Consider the following 17,321-nt stretch of genomic DNA (forward strand, 5'->3'; position numbering starts at 1 on the left):
AGAAACCCAAATCTTTTCCTTTGTGAAAGAGAATCCCCACGGTGGCGTAAGGAAACACCAGAAACCAGTCAGGAAAGGAATTCTGTACTTTAATGGTGACCGACTTTTCCATTCTCTCTTTATTAAAATGTCAGCTTCTGTTGAGCACAGAAAGTGGAAACATGCCACCTCCCTGATGTATGTAACAAAGTGGCCCTGAAAACAAAAGGATGCATTGTGATCTGAAAATATTCCACCAACTTATGAAAGCAAATGATTCCTTGCCAAGGGAATCAGCCATAAATTCAAGAAAACTCTTTGCAGAGTTCAGTGGAGGCATTAAATCTGTGTTTTGCAATAGTAAAATTTGTTGGGGGGGGGGGCGTGTTTGTGTATCTATATCTAGACCCTATATAATTATTTGCTTCTTATATCTAAAACAGCAAAAGAGCCAAAGCAATATAGCAACAAGAAAAATGCCTCCCCAGATGGTGTGTCCATCCATGTGGATAAGTGTCACTGAGAAGACTGAAGCACACCCTGTGCTCTGTGTCCCTCCTGCTGGGCACCCAGCTCTCCAGTGACCCTCGGCTGTCCCTGGTTGGACCTCCTGCTTGTGATGATGCCTGTTCACCTTGCCGTCTGCAGGCTTCATTTGCTTCAAAGACATGGTTCCTTTTCTGCTTGTTGCAAACCAGTTTGGATGGCCCGGCTGTCGCTTCTCAGCAGTTACCATGCTGTACCTCTGGGCAGCTGCCCACCCGTGTCACAGTTACTCTGCCCCTTCTGTTGGCCATTTGGTCACCCTTTGACACTGGAGTGGAAGTTAGTTCCCTGATTAATGAGAAGTATGGCATGCAGGGTTGCTCGTAAAGTGACTCAGTAAGTTGCGTGTGAATTTTGCATGATATTCTGGCATCACAGTCACAAACTGCATTTATGGGTTAGCTTCTCTAGGGACATAAAAAAGAAAAAGATTCTTTAAAAGCCTCTTTTATAATCTCTCAGCCTTCATACCCATTCTCTATTCCCATCATTCCTATCTTTCTGCCTCCTATTGTTAATCTTGTTAAAAACTCGGTCAAAAGAATACAATCCTCTCCTAAAAATGAACAAAACCAAGAAAAAACCTATCCGTTATTGATTGGATGCAGTCTGCCCCCCAAGCCCGGCATTCAAGGCTCTGTCCTAGTGTGAGTTATGCAAGGAGCTCCAGTAAGTTTCTATATCTGTGTCAATAAATGATGACAATAACAGCAGTACTAATGTGTGGTTTTAGTGGGCCTTATTAATTGTAAAGAACTTTCACTTTGATGATCATAACAAGCTCATTATTCCCATCCCTCTTATGAGGAAACCAAGCTTTCAGAAATGCTCGCACATGTTTGTAAGCCTCGAGCAGCCCTCAGAGCACTTTGTGTGAACATTTGGGAATTCTGGAGAGCACCATTTTGATGTTCATTTGTAATGTTTAAGAACTTTGAACAATAACCCAGAGACTTGAATTATATTATACTAGGCCAAGTTTCTCTATTCTTTTCCCACTCTTGCTAAGTAGATCGAATACTCTGAACTGATGACTTGGGCTTGTCTCACTCACTTGGCAATGGAGACAGACTCAAGGGTGTTCTCTGAGCTTTTCCCTATTTAGACATCTTAAGATGATCATATTATTGCATGTTGAGGATGCTGGAAGCTGTGCCATGGCTCTTATGCTTTGGTATTTGTAGCCAAAAGCAATTGTTTCAAAATAATCCCAACCAGGAGGTGCTGTTATTATTTTATCATTGTCTTGCTAGAGCCATAAGGGGGTAGGGAGGTGTTTTGGAAATGGATGCAGATGCTGTTGTCACCTTTTCTCGAGAAGAAAGCAAGAAGTGGTTCTATTCTTAAAATTATAGCATAAGGCTGAGCATATCATAAACACTCAATAATTATCTGTGGAATGCTGAAACAAATAGAAGCATTGAAACACTTTCTCTTTGCATTTAGTGGTGACTAGCAGGTATCACTGGAGTCTAGAACGCCTTTGTCATCTTACTGTGCCTAGCAGCAATGCTTTCGGATTCAGAGGATTCCCACTTCCTGGACCCAGAACAAGTTACAAGTTTGGGCATTCTCATCTTCTTAGTTTCCCTGAACTGCTCAGTGCCACATGAACAAAAGAGAATAAAATAATGTGGGGACAGCTGAGTGCTGCCTCAATGACTTCCGAACTTCTATGCCAACTATGTGGCAAACGGAATCATCTTACCAGCAATAAAGAGGGACTACTATCTTTGAACATCTTCCACGTGGCAGGCAGAGGCTAAGCTCCTTTCTTCTTTAGCTCTGAGTCCCCTCCAAACCTAATTGGGCAGGAATGATTATCCCCAATCTACAGACAATAATACTGAGGCCCAGGGAGATTAGGTAGGTTGTTCAAGTTTGCAGAACTACTAAGTGGCAGAACTGGGATTCTAATAAGCCCTGCCTGACAACGTGGCCTCTAAGTTCTCTAACATGTCATGTCACTCTGGTTTGTAGTATGGGGATAGAGAGATGAAAATTAAATGGCATATGCTGTATGCATTTGATCTCCTTGACTTCCCTCGATAGGTATAAGAGGTTAGTGTTACTATTCTCGTAGATGGATGAATAAACTGAAGCTTGGAAATCAGAGTAAGTCCTATCTAACTTTCTAGACTAAGGTTTTACTTGGTGATAGTTTCTAAATAACTTTAGATTTCTTCGGCCATAGTGTATACCACATGAGTTTTCATAACTTGGTTTGTACATGCATACAAATGTTTTCAATTCTTTGAATCTCAGACAAAGGGGATTCGCCTAGGGTGGGTAAGAGTTGATGAAATGGGAGAAAGTATGGAGTTGGAGGGTGGTTGGTAGGATTCCTTCTTAAGTGTTAATTTGGGCCTCAAAATTTGAATGGGCATTACTGAATGGAAATCACATAGTCTTTTATTTTATTTCTTTATTTTTAATATGCCTTAGGTCTTCTGTATGGGAAAAAAAATAGAACAAGACAATATAGGCATGCCTCATTGGAAATAGATTTCCAGCATCTAGGGTTGAGTACAGAACAACCTGGTGTCTCAGAGATTGTTTTCCACAGGATGAAGTCCACCCTGCTAGAATCAGTACTTGAAAATGGGACCTTCCCATGGGAGAGGCTGGTTGTACTGTTGTCCAGCTGTTCACAGACACTTCCACCAAGTAGGGATTCACCCTGAGTCATTAAGTTAATGGCTTGGCTGTCACCTTGTGATTTATCAGTGGAATTGCTCCTCTGAGTGCAGAGTATATAAAAGGATGATCAGCTCATAACTCATGCTGTTGCATAGTGTCAGTGATCATGGATAAGATGAACCCTTCGGAAAACAAGTCGTTAGTAAAATCATAATGCTTTCTCTGCTGTACTATGTGCCATGATGCAATCTTGTGGATAGTGTGGCATGAACTATCCGAGTACAATTTAGCCTTTGTAAACAGAAAATGCGGTCATGGAAATCCTGAGAGATTATTTGGGCCGTTGGATTTTGCTTTAGGGCATCTCATGGTCCTTATGTTCAGCATGAATTCCCAGGTTGGGGGTTTAGTTTGGAGTTTAAAAAGCAGATCATGCCTTTTTCTCTTTGCAGTGACATTGGATTATAGACTGACCTCTGAATGTGCCTGAATAAAAGCAACTCAGAATTTGGGAGGATCGTTGGATTATGATAAAGCTTTCAGGATAACTCCAAGCGCCTCTACAGCAGCCAAAGGATTTTCAGGGCCACAGAGACACACAGTAACTGGCTCCAATTCTTTTCTCTCTGGCTTATAGCCTCTGAAGAAGCTTAATAATTAAAGAGGTCCACCATCAGAGAGTTTTTAAGGACTTCCATGTAACTGCTTGTTTTGGCCCCATCTAAATACCTAACAGATTCCAGAGAAAATTAAAAGGGACAATGATCTAAAAAGATTTTTAGGCTAGAGTGTATATAATAATATCCTTGTTGCTTATTTAGAATACAGGAATTAGACTACAGAGCTATAGATGGATCCATTAGCATGTACTTGCTGGTCAAGATTGTGGCACACCCATCCCTTCATAGAAAGAGACTCACTCATGTTAAGCCACCCACAAATACTTTCCTTGGTTTATTCAGGACTTTTGCCTACATTTACATGTTTTTCTCTTACAGACCACACAGCATGTCTTGCGGGTCAGGACACTTGCGTCCTCCTGGAATGTGCGTCTTCTGTCCAGATTACCCAAGTCTGACCATTTCAATTTCTCAGATGTAATAGAAAAGACTTCCCTGAGAATACAAGTCAGGTTTGATAAAACCATTTTCAAAGGATCCCTCTAAGTCAGGTGGCATTTGAGTATACAATAATTGCTTTAAAATACATTTGCCAAATGGATTGGTAATTATTGCCTATTTGGAGTAATTTTTCCTATTGTGGAGAGGGATAGAATAGTCTGACTAATCCCAATTCTATTGAAAAGGAGACTCTTTTAACCAACTCCTCTTACTCGGATTTGATGCTTACCTGTACTAAGTAGCCTTCTAAGATGTCCCCAATTATTCCCAAGTCCTGGTGTCCAATCCCTTATGTAATCCCATCCCCTCGAGTATGGGCTGGGCTTCATGACTGGCTTCTAACAAATAGGATATGGCAAAAGTAATGGGATATCACTTCTGAGATTAGGTTATGAAAGTCTGTGACTTCCATGGCATTCTTTGTTCATCTCATTCACTCTGATGAAGCCAGCTGCCATGTTGCAAGCTGCGCTATGGAGAGGCCCATGTGACAAACAGATGAGGGTGGGAAGCCTTTGGCCAACAGCCAGTAAGTTGTTGAGGCCCTTAGTCAAACAACCTGCAAGACTCTGAATCCTTCCAACAACCACTGAGTGTGCTTGGAAGTGGTTTCTGCCCCAGTTAAACCTTGAGGTGACTGTGAAATCAAAGGTGATAATTTGATTGCAGTCTTGTGAGTGACCCTGAGCACTATTCCTGGTGCAAGAGAGGGATCGATTTCCCCGTAAAGCATGCTTATTGAATGAAGGAGGACCTTATACTTGAACAAAACTCAGGATACTATTATCAGACAAAAAGGAAGTGGATGCAGGGTAGCAAAGCCCAGCAAAGTCCTCTGTAATGGACAATAAGCTCTTTCACATTGGGATGGGAAAGTGTCTGAAGTTCTTTCAGTTTCTTATATTTGGTGCAAGTAGAATGAAAAGTATGGCCTCTAACTATATGCTAATAAAGGAAATGGCTGTTTCTCCTGTTGAACAGCCAACAAGTTTAGTGTACTAAGACAGGGAGGCAGGTGGGTCCATTGGACTGGTGTCTATGAAGGCTCTGGTACCCATACAGGTGCAACCACAAGTCGACATGTGACTTGAGACTTTTACTCTTCTAGGCCTCTGAAGTCAGATAGTTTCTTACTTTAAACTTTTCACCTTCCTCTGAGATAGGTCGGTATACACAGCATAGGTATGGGTTATCTATTATAAGCCTCTGAATATGTAAGAAATTAGAACATTATGCCATTTTGTGAGCAATGAATAACCCAATGGCTGGTAAAAGGAGCCAAAGCTATTATTTCTTCCATGAATGATTGAGACAGGACCATAATTAATCAATAGGAGGGAAGAAATCCTCCACACCAACCCACAGGTGACCTTCAACAGAGAAAATGGGTTTTATACCATAAATAAACTTAATAAGTAAAATGAACAGGAAGTGGCTAATTGTTTTTTTTTTTTTAAAGATCATCTGATTATCTCTTACTGATTATATAAATGCCAGAGAGCAATTTTAAGTATTCTAAAGATAACCAGAATAATTTACAAATGCCTTTATACAGAGTAGCAAAGGAGCGTTGTGCCCGGTAAAAAAGCATGCTGACCTTGCCAAGAGACCTTTCTAAATTAACTTGTGAGAAAGAGCACAGATTCTGTTATACCCTCCTGTCATTGACCAACAGTTAAGAGTTGATAGCTAATTCTTATTTCTGAATAAAAATATTAAGAATACTTTTATAGGAAACAGATGCAATTAAAACAGAAAAATCTCATTAGAGTGTTACAACTGATCTTAGGTCCTTCATCATGAATTCAGACTCTGGAGTTAGATATTCTGAGATCAGATCCCAGTTCTAGGACTTAAGATCTTGTGGTTTTGGCAAGTCACTGGATGTCTCAAAGCCTTGGTTTACATATCTATAACATGAGGACTAAGACCACCTACCTGATAGATCTGTTGTGGGAATTAAATTAGGGAATGCCCAAGAAGCCCTCAGTATAATGCCTGGCACTTAAATGTTCAACAGCTGTCATCTCTTAAAGTGAGTCTTTTCTGTTTGCTAGCTTCCAGGTAGGAAATCACATGAAATGTCCTACTTCAGGGATCCATATCACAGATTAACCAGTTTCTCATGACTCACCTTCACCCACTCAATGAACAGAAATACATATCATCACAGGACTATTTGACCTGGTTTTGTTCACCCTGTCCTCATTATCCCTCACAGAGCTTGACCCATGGTAGGCATGTAATGAGTATTTACTGGTGCTGTAGTCTGGGTAACCGGGCAGCTGCTCTGGTCTGGTCGGTGGTGGCAATAATGCAGCTGGTCCCACTCTGGCTGAGGGGTGGAATGTGTTGTTTTAGCTTGTTGCACATTTTTCTTTTTACTGCCTGGATCTTTGACCATGCCCACATGTTCCCCTCAGTCTTCCCACCCGAGCCAACCCACCCACGTACCTCCCTTATCCATTAACAAACTCTCTTATTTCCTTCAATATCGTGTTTCAAATATGGTCTTAGCATAACCAGAGCAAGTGGGCTTCAACCATTGCTGGAAAACATTTTTATAACTACAAAATAATTCCTGATCTTTCATTTCTTTCTCACCTTTCAAACCAGAGATCTTTACTTGCAGGTGACAAAATTTTACAATTGCATTTTTTCTGCAATTTCTATAGCGAAGGAAAAGAGCTGACATTTCTGAGTACCAAAAATGAGGCAGCATTGCACTAGGTGTTTTAACATAAATTATGCAATTTAGTACTCCTACTAACCTGAGGGATGGAGCAAGTATTAATATTTTTATTTTATAATCCAGGAAACTGTGGTTCAGAGAACCTAAATAAATTGTACAAGGTCACAAACTACTAAGAGCCCAGCCTGGGGTCCCCACAGAGTTCTACAAGGTTCCAAAGTCAGGCTTTTCCACCCAATTCTCTGCCTCCGCTCTATTGTACACTTTTGATTATTTTCATCACATACTCTAGTCATCTTAAAGCACAGGTCAAATGTTGCACATTCTTTTATGCCCAATGTTTCTGACTTTGTTAAAAATGTTTCTCTTTTTTTGAGTGCAGAGGTTTCACCAGTATTTTAGAAGTAAAATGAATCTCACAAGTCCTCAGGGAGAAACTGCAGTATAAAGTGTAAGAGCACAGCATTTGGAATCAGACAGACATGATTATCAGCCGTGTATTCTCGGGAAACATACTTCATCTTTCTGAGCCTCAGCTTCTTCGTCTGTAAAATGGGGATTTTAATACCTAACTCAGGGCGGGTTTTGAGATGAAGGGAGGTAATTCCCATAGAGCACTCTGCACGAGCTTCTAACAGTATGCTCCTCTCAAGACCCAGGGTTCTGACCCAAGCACTGCATGGCTAGGTTGAGCCATTCTCGAAACACACATGGTCCTCCTGTCTCAGCTCCTCAAAGTAATGAAATAGGTACAGTGTGGTGTGAAGAGAAGAGAAAAAGTACCCATTCCAAAAGGGTGAGTTTTGGTGCCTAAGTTTTTCAGTAGCTTCTGGATTGCAGATGCCTTCAAAAACTTGAACTTTGTACTTGCAAATGTACAAAGACTTGATGCAAAGTGGAAACAATTATCTATAAACATTCTAGCAATCTATGAGGTCAACTAGTTTTACCCAGTTCTAGTTTTCTTCATGCGCCAGCTAATAGAAATGAATATGAGCTCTGCACTAGTTTATCTACTTTATGTCTGTATAGATGTTTGACTTTTAAAATCACAAATGTCAGTAGAAAAATTTCTTGTCTCTTCCATAATAAACAGCAAAGTGCTTCTACAACTCCAATGAAGAGCTGTTTTTGAGCAAAGATAAATAAAACAACCTTCTTTATTTAGCATTTGTCTATAGCAAGATAAGAGAGAGAAAAAGAGAGAGCATGCACATTTTTTTTTTAAACAGTCTATCCATTTATCATGAATTTCTTTCTCTCAGCCACTTTATAGGTCCTAAATTTGGAGGCACAGAGTTTAGACAAAAAACAAATTTTTCTACAAAAAAGACTATACCGTCTCCTATTTGTCTAACTTTGGAAGAAGATGAAAATGTCTTAGCAGGTGATACTCACAGGCTCAGTACATGTGGTTCGGGCTTTTAGAAGTGGCTTAGACTTCTTGCGCAAATGAAACTGATTCTCTGGAATATGCCTCTCTCTTAGCCACACATCCTGGCTTGGGAAACTCCTACTCAGCTTTCAAAACACAGCTGAAATATCACCTCCTCTTTGGCTCTTCGGTGGACCATGCGGTAGATCAACTTCCAGGACAGTTGCTTGGTGGGTCCCCAGCCTCCCATAGCATCTAATGCAGCTCCTCTCACGCTCCCTGCCATTCCTAGTGGATGGTGAGCTATTTGAAGGCAGCCATTCTATTCAGTCCTTGTTCCCAGGAAATAGCCCAGGCATTGGAATATGCTTGTTTTATATACTTCACTGAAGAAATAATTGAAATATTCACTGATCTAGTTATCTTCTGTTTTAGCTTTTTGTTCTTTATTTTAGTTATTGGTTATTTCAGTTATTTGCTCATGATTCTGCTATTTGGGCAGGGCTTGGTGGGGCAGCTCTTTCTGCCTCGTGATTTGGCTAGGACAGCTTTGCTAGGGCTGGAAGATCCCAGGTGGCCTCAGCTGAAACAGAATAAAAGGTGGAGGTCTAGGTGGTTCTCTTTCTCTCACATCCTCTGGGGCTTCTCTCCATGTGGCCTCTCTTTAGTGGAGGAATTGATTTGTTACACGGAGGCTCAGGATTCAAGAGGGTGACAGTGGAAGATGCCAGCCTTCTTAAAGTCAAAACTCTCACTTTTATCTCCATTCTACTGTTCAGACAAGTCGTAAGGCCAGACCAGATTCAAGGGGAGAGGGAAATCAATTGAGAAGGAATGGAAGGAACTGTTGGTGACCATTTTTGCAGACAGTACACCACATTCTACGCTTGCTACCTCAGACCTAAGAGCTCTGCTGAGGACTAGAAGCTACTCTCTTCTCCCTAAATTATCTCTTTGTTATATACTGAATTCTTGCGGAAAACTTTAGAAATCCTATTTTGCATTAGCTTTTTTTCTTTGTGTGTGTGTGTTATTGTGGTTATTTGAATTTTCTCTGAAAATCTCCTGTAACAAGATTTCCAGGTTAAGCTTGTTTCTGAGAAGAGAAAATAATAACTGACTTGATTTTATGAGTATTCTCTTACAAGTATATCCTCAGACTTTTGGCAGTAGTCAGATTGTGAGAAGTCATATAAAATAAAGTATTCTTTAAATTGGGGTCCAAAATGAAGGTTCTCTTTAAAAGTAAAAGGAGCATCTATAATACTAATTATAGGTACGACATCATATTCACCTATATTTCATTTTTGCCATTATATACACTGTCTTTTCCTCCCAAAGTAGTTATGATACCCTTTTCTTTTAAAGAAAAGCTATTTTGTAATTTCTTCTTTTTTTAACAAAATGCAAGCTACATAAAAATTAAGATGAAAGATAAAAGAAAACAATTGCACAATTACTCAAGTGCCATCTTAAGCTATTTGTTTTCCAAAGCTTTTTAAAAAGATGATTTCTTTAAAAGTAGAGGAAACTACAGGGTACATACAGTATTAGAGTTGGAAGAGAAAGGCCCCTATCATCATCTTGCCCAACATCTTCATTCTGTTGATGAGGGATGACTCTGGAAGTTACATAATGCAATATATGAAAAGTCAAGAAAAACTATTACTTAGAGAAATGTGTTAAGATGAAAAGTCACAGAAACCCATCTTTGAAGTGTTATTTAACTTTGCATGTTACCAGTACCCCGGAGAATGGGAAGATACATATATGAAGGCAATTAAAATCCTTGTAGTTAAATAAATACCTTTAGCAAGAGAGCCTTAAAATTCTGGTTCCCTTTACCCTTGAATAATAGCTAGATAAGGATTCACTGTTTTAAATGCAAATTTTAATTTGGAAATGTTCACAATTTGTAAAAGTTACTCCATATTTGAAACCTAGAATGCCATTTGTTGATTTCAAACATACTGTTCACGTACACAACAGAACAAGTATGTGTGTGTAACTGGCCACTCACTAGCTTCATACAGAACTTACTCTTTGATTCATTCACTCAACAAATGCTTATTGAGTTCCACTGATGTACCAAGTAACATTCTAGTCACTGGGGATACAGCAGTGAACAAAATAGATAGTCCCCTTGCTTGTATTGAGAATTTATATTCTAATGGGAGGCTTAGTATTTCTTACTTTGGAGCGAAGCCTGAGTGAATGCTAAATATTCAATAACTTTACCATCTCTAAGGGTTGGTGCTGTGGAATAGGAAAATACTTAAACACTTTGTGAATTTGTCTTATACTTTCCTCATCAAACTATAACACTTCTAATTTACTAGCACTTTCTTTTCAAGGAACCAACGTTACAAAAATTTCATTAGACTAATTATAAATGTTATCATCAATATTTATCATTAGTCCAGCAGAATTAATCCTAATATTAGAATGGTATAGAGAATTTTAGCATAGCACAGGAAAGAACTTGCAAACTCGTGTTGGGCATCTCTGCCCCCTTTCTAAAAATATATTCATTCTTCAGGTTTCCCTCAGTAGTTTACTTATACTTTTTTCACAACATTCATTCATTCAATTGTTGTCTGTGTATCTGTATTAATCATTAGACAGTGGTCTCTTCGAAAGTAGGACTATGCCCTATTCACTCCTTTATATCCATAACATCAACCTAAGTCATTCAGCAAATGTTTAAGCAGTTGATATCTTATTTAAGAAATGATTCTATCAAAGATCATTGCGCCTTGCAAATGCCTTGTGAGGCAGATAGTGTAGGTATAATTTGCATTTTATAGACAAGAACCTGAAATCACTGGAGGTTATTTATTATATGCTCAAAGCCGCAGAGGAAGCATTTTTGGACAAAGAACTTGAATTTACATCCTATGACTCCAAGTACAGTGTTCTTTCTCTGAAACCACGTTACTTCACTGCATACATCTGTATATCTCATTGTCAGGGGTGTGTTTTTGTCACCACTCCCCATATTCCTATTTTTGTTTTCTTTCCTCTCTTCTACTTGCTTAACCTTGAATGGACTCTTTAGCCTTTACCCTGATTTAGTAGCCATAGAGGAAGGGAGGCTAGAGGAGATAAATTGCTCTATTATTCTTCTTTAAATGTTAGTCACCAGTTTTTCTTTGGCTTGCAAACCTTTGATAAGTCTTAGGCAGTAGAGTCCCCTAAAAGAGTTCCAAGGTGAAGATTGTCTTATTCTAGCTTGAGCTTTGTGATATTTTTCTTTATGTAATGACTGAGTAATTTTGAGTGAGGGGAGAGCACACTTAGAAGATCACAAAGCTGGCAACATGGACGAAGAGAAGAAAAGTTATAGGGATATTAATTAGGGGACAATTATAAGACAGGAACAAATAAACACAAGTTCTGACATGCTACATTGACTTACATTAAAAAGTGAAGAGAAAAAGGTAATCGAGAAGGAGGGAGATTGAGAAAAAACAGTGCACATGAGATAAGGAGATTTTTAGTTTTCATGGAGTAAGATCAAAGTGTAGTTCTTAGACCATCTCAGGTTCTGGTTGTCAAATCATGGTGGCATCCAAATATCTGATTTACTGACTCAAACTCTTGGAGTGGGGCCCAAGAAGACTCACTATGTCTTCAGGTGATTCTCATATACACTAAAGTGTGAGAACCAATAGACAAAAGCATTTTTTGAAATATTATGTGCATGTAAACTACCTGGGGATCTTGTTAATATACAGATTCTGATTCAACGGGTCTAGAGTGGGACCTGAAAGTGTGAGTTTTTAACACGCTCCCAGGTGATGCCAATGCTACTGGTCTGTGGACCACAATTTGAGTAGCAAGTTATTAGATATTGTGGTAGCTGCTGTGATATGTGTGCTGTGGAAGGTGAGATGGAAAAAGTGGATTTTAAGAAGTTTCACTGTGATTTATAACAGAATTCTCCTTTGGCAGCTCATCAGGAAAATTTGATAGAGATTTCAAATACTTTTCAATGTTTTTGTGGGTGGGACTCTCCTTTGGACTGGCCAAGAGGCAGCTTGGTTCTATGCAATTTCAGTTGCAAAATTCTGGGTGTGAGACCAAGGAACTCCATGTCTTTCTGATGAAGGCTTCTGCCCTGCCTTTTCTTGCTTCAAATAGTTTGGAAAAAAATGTAAATGGATTTTTTGTGTAGCACATCATCCAGGCTAGTTTTTTAATGCTCATATGTTTTATTCCTGCCAATTAAGAGCAACAGCTGTCTTGCAGGGATGGTGGTCGTTAGGAAGTGACACAGCTGTAGGATTTAGATGAGATAACAGTTGTACAGCCAAGATCAGGCATCGCTGGAATGCAAAATGCCATAAGCCTGATTTATACCACATATCTAAGGAGGAAAAACTTAAACTAAAATCAACTAAAATAACAACTCACCCAATAGGGAAAACAAAACAAAATATCAACCCAGAGATGTTTAGCCCCAAAGTCAAGTTTTCTCAGACTATTTTAAAAACAAGATTAGTACTAAAAATTGACCTAGAGAGATTCCAATTATCTCAGTTGTCTACAGTGCCTGGAGTTATGAATTTGTGTATAAGATTTAAATATTTATGCAAAATCCACCCTCTTCTTGCTCAATACAATTTGACATTTTCAAATCCCTAGGCCATATTGTGTGACAAGGAGGATGAACTTGCTGAACACAAAAACAATGGTCAGTGACTAATATTTGGAAAGTGGTATTATCATAGTAAAAACATTACTTAACCAATGTAATAACTCAGCAACTCAATGGACTCTATATCGTTATTTTCTTCTTTTTTAACGTGAGGGTGGAACCATCATTGTACTTGGCATATTTCAAAAGGAATATAACGGTAATAATACAATTAATCATTACAATTAAATTCTGCTACCTAATGTTCCCTATATACGTCCCAAGATTTGTCAGACTTCTGCATCTGTCTTAATGCTCTTCCTCTTGGAATACATCCTTTTTCTCATCCCAGAACACCTAAATTCTACTCATCTTTTATAAACCATATCACATACAAATTCTCCATAAAGTCTTTTAGAATCCTCTCAACTGAAATTAATATATTCCTACCTTGAATTCCCATCACAGTTTAGCTGTCCATGTCTTATGCCACCTATATATTTCTTTTTGGAATTACAGTTACTTAAGCCCATGGTTTATCTTCTTTAATCCATAAATCCTTTGAAGCCAAGATCCATGTCTGCCTTGTGTTGGAACCTATTTTGTTCTATTGAATAAGGGCTGAATAAGAAAAAGAGTGTTGGTTGAGCAAACTCCCTTTGAGGTTCTGGGAGGGGAGCACACTTATGAATTCAGTTTTGATCATAGAAAAGGGACTGTAATTTAAGATAGATGCACAAGAAAGGGGGACAGAAGATGGGAAATCTTGCCCAGTCAGGAAGATCAGATAAATTAACCCAGACCATGAATGGGCTGACTGTTGTTGTAGTCTGGTCATATGCATGGGCTGGATGCTAAGCTTATTACTTCAGAGTTGCTTAAATTTCTTAAGGGAGGGCACTGGGAGAAAACATTGCACAAAATATTGGGTTTATACATGGAGGCACAGTATTTGTATTGTTACTGTTCCTGTGCCAATGCATAGTACCTATGTTGCTAGTGCCAATTTTACCAGGTTTGTTTGTCATTTGGCTGATCTTGAAATAGTCTAGTACATGTCTTTAGTAGGAATAGAAGTCATCTAGCTAGAATAGGTTGTTGCCACTCACCAAATGTAACACACACATTGTAGTTATAATACAATGTACAATATGCTGAGGGATATAAAGAATTAGTATGTGATTTAAAAGAGTAAAAAAGGAGTACCTTTGGCTGTGATGATGAAAGGGAACTCCATTCATTCATTCATTCATTCATTCAGTTAGTAGATAGTATTTGAGTGCCTGTATTTTAAGTCCTTTCCCTCTTGGAGTTTATGGTCTGGTTGGGAAAATATATATTAATCGATATAATCACAAAATAACTGTAAAACCACATCTATGATAATAATTTATGACATTTGATGTACAGTATTTGACATATTATCTAGGACCTACTGAGAAAATGTTTAATAAATATCAGCTCTTCTAATGATTCATTTTTTATCTAAAGGAAATAGTGTTACAAAAGGTGTTCAAGCATGGAAATGAGAATGATCGGAGATATGTTTTCTAATGCATAATCAGGAATTAATTTATCAGACTTGGAGCAGAAAGTGACCTGAATTGGAGAATTTCTCCCCTTTCAAATCCATACTACACATATCACAAACTAGGGCATCTGTAGTGGGAAGGGAGAGGTGGAAACATGTGTTAGACATGTACGGAAGCAGAATTGACGTAGAATAACTAATCTGAAAGAGGGCAAAGGGATACAGAGATTTGGACGATGGGAGGCCATGAAGATGGTGGTGATGTTGAAATAACTTGGGCACTTTTCACTAGGAGCAGGTTCATGAGGGGGATGATGGAGTACATTTGGACTCATCGAAGTTGAGATGTTGAGATTCCCGGTGGAGGCTTTCAGAAAGTGGGTTATTTTGGGGAGCCACTTGCGTAGAGTTATATTTAAAAGTCTTGGGGTCTATGAAATTACCTTTGAAGGACCACAGAAGAAAGGCAAGGAAAATTTAGGGATTCTTTTGGGGAGGAAAAAATGTCTGAGGAAGAGAAAGGAGTCCGGAAAGGTAGAACCATGAATGTGCAGGGTTCATGCAGCCATGGAAGACAAGGATTCTAAAGGACAGCAGTTTCAAATTACTGGGAAAGCTTGAAGTGAATGACAGTTGAGAGGGCTGTTGGATTTGGCCATAGGAGATCATTGACAACCATCACAAAGACAACTGTAAAAAGTTGTATGGGGATGGCCAGATTATCAGAGCCTGAGAAATACTCAGGATCTGGAAGGCCGTAGGCATGGACTTCTCTGAAGAGAAGTCGGGTGGCAAAATTAAAGAGCAAGGCAACAAAATCATTCAGGCTGAGGGAGTAGCAAAAGTGAAGCAAAGTTTTCTTAGAATGTAGGAAAGCTGAGCTAGGATCTGCATTGAAGGCCTGCAGGTGTTTTGCATGCTTTGGTTCTAGTCTTTGGCTAGATTAAATAATCTGAATTGGTGAGTTAATGAGATGAAATTGGAGCAGATACATTCTAATACGAACTGAAGCTGGTGCTATTCCGATTGGTTGTAGAAAATGATATAGTTACACTTCTAAGTTATCAAAACTGGCTGTAGAAAGGCAGACCTGTAGTGGTGGCTGTAGACCTGGCTATAGACATCTAGTGGTGGTCCATTCTACCTGCTAGTGATGGTACACCTTGGCCAGAAAGGTAATGCTCATGCTGGGCTCCTGGCAGTGGTAGTGAACAGAATAATAAAGAATTTTAATATTACACTGGCATTCTAGAGTGTCAATCTGATTATATCGCTATGAATGAACCCACAGCTATGTGCCTTTCTAATTTTTTTTATTTAAAAAAATTTTTTTTTATTTTTTCCTTTTTCTCCCCAAAGCCTCCCAGTACATAGTTGTATATTCTTCGTTGTGGGTCCTTCTAGTTGTGGCATGTGGGACGCTGCCTCAGCGTGGTTTGATGAGCAGTGCCATGTCCACGCCCAGGATTCGAACCAATGAAACACTGGGCCGCCTGCAGCGGAGCGCGCGAACTTAACCACTCGGCCACAGGGCCAGCCCCTGTGCCTTTCTAAGTTTGATATGATGACATGAGAATTACTGACTCCCACTTCCGGTTGGAGCTGAAAGCAATATTCTCCAAGGCTGGGAGGATGTGTATTACATATGAGTGAATGTATGTGTGTAGTTATACATAAATATATATATACACACATATAATAGCTACTAGTTATTGAATGCTACTGGATTGAAGGCATGATAAAGGATGGATTAGAAATATCATCTATAATCATCATCCCTGACTTACAAGATAGAGAACATTATCCTGCTTTTATAAATGAAGAAACCGGAATTTTAGAAGTTAAGTACATCATCCAAAGTCACATAGCTAATGGGGAATTGCAGATGGGATGCAAACCCAGATCTGCCTTTCGCACTCTTTCACCTTTTTGGATGTATAAACAGGGGACAGACATAGGGATGGGGTATATTTTATAAGGGAGATGAGAAAGCTATTATTGGAAATTGTGTCCTGAATTGCATTGAATTCATGGAGCGACCTAGTTTTTCTTCATCTTTTATGGAACTTGTTGTTGCAGAAAGTTGATGTGGAAGAGACCTGAGGGAACTTCATGTCTGGAAACTGAGGCTGGAGATTTGTTCAACATCACCCAGACTGTTCATGGCTGAGTCCAGACCACAACAGGTCTGCCTTCAGGTCCTCAGTCTACTCTCCTGGATCTACCTTAAAATATAGGAAGAAACGCAAATTTGTAGATTTCTCAGTGATTTGCTTCCATCATTGAAAGGCTTCCTAGCATTCTGGGCAGAATCTCCTTGTAAACTTCAGTTGCCTTGAACTCATGTGGATTTTATTATGCTAAAGAGTTTTCTCAGTAGATTTCTGCCTATTATGTTTTAACTGATATTTCATTTTTCTTTTACAAGCTGCACAATATAAGGGCTCTAAGGTGTATGGTGTAAAGGTAGTTATTACAATAAACAATGATGGCATGTCAAAGAGATTTATATTGGCAATTTAATTGGAAATGCTATTAGCATAAAACATTCCTCTTGATATGGGTTTTATGTTCCCATTAAATAAGAGAGAGTAAACTTCTACACATTATTGTCAGCATCATACAAATTATAATAGATACTGCAATTTTTTATGCATGTTATTTTATTTAGGTAGCACTAGTGGTGATAATCCTTAGGGTAGTTTATGTTTATCTAGAATACAGTCTCAAAGCTTCTCAAAAAAGTTTCGGCTCCTTCTGAAAAGTGGCATTGGTCTGCTATTATATAAGGCACGATT

This window comes from Equus asinus, chromosome 4, assembly GCF_041296235.1.
Source record: "Equus asinus isolate D_3611 breed Donkey chromosome 4, EquAss-T2T_v2, whole genome shotgun sequence".
Classification (NCBI taxonomy): domain Eukaryota; kingdom Metazoa; phylum Chordata; class Mammalia; order Perissodactyla; family Equidae; genus Equus; species Equus asinus.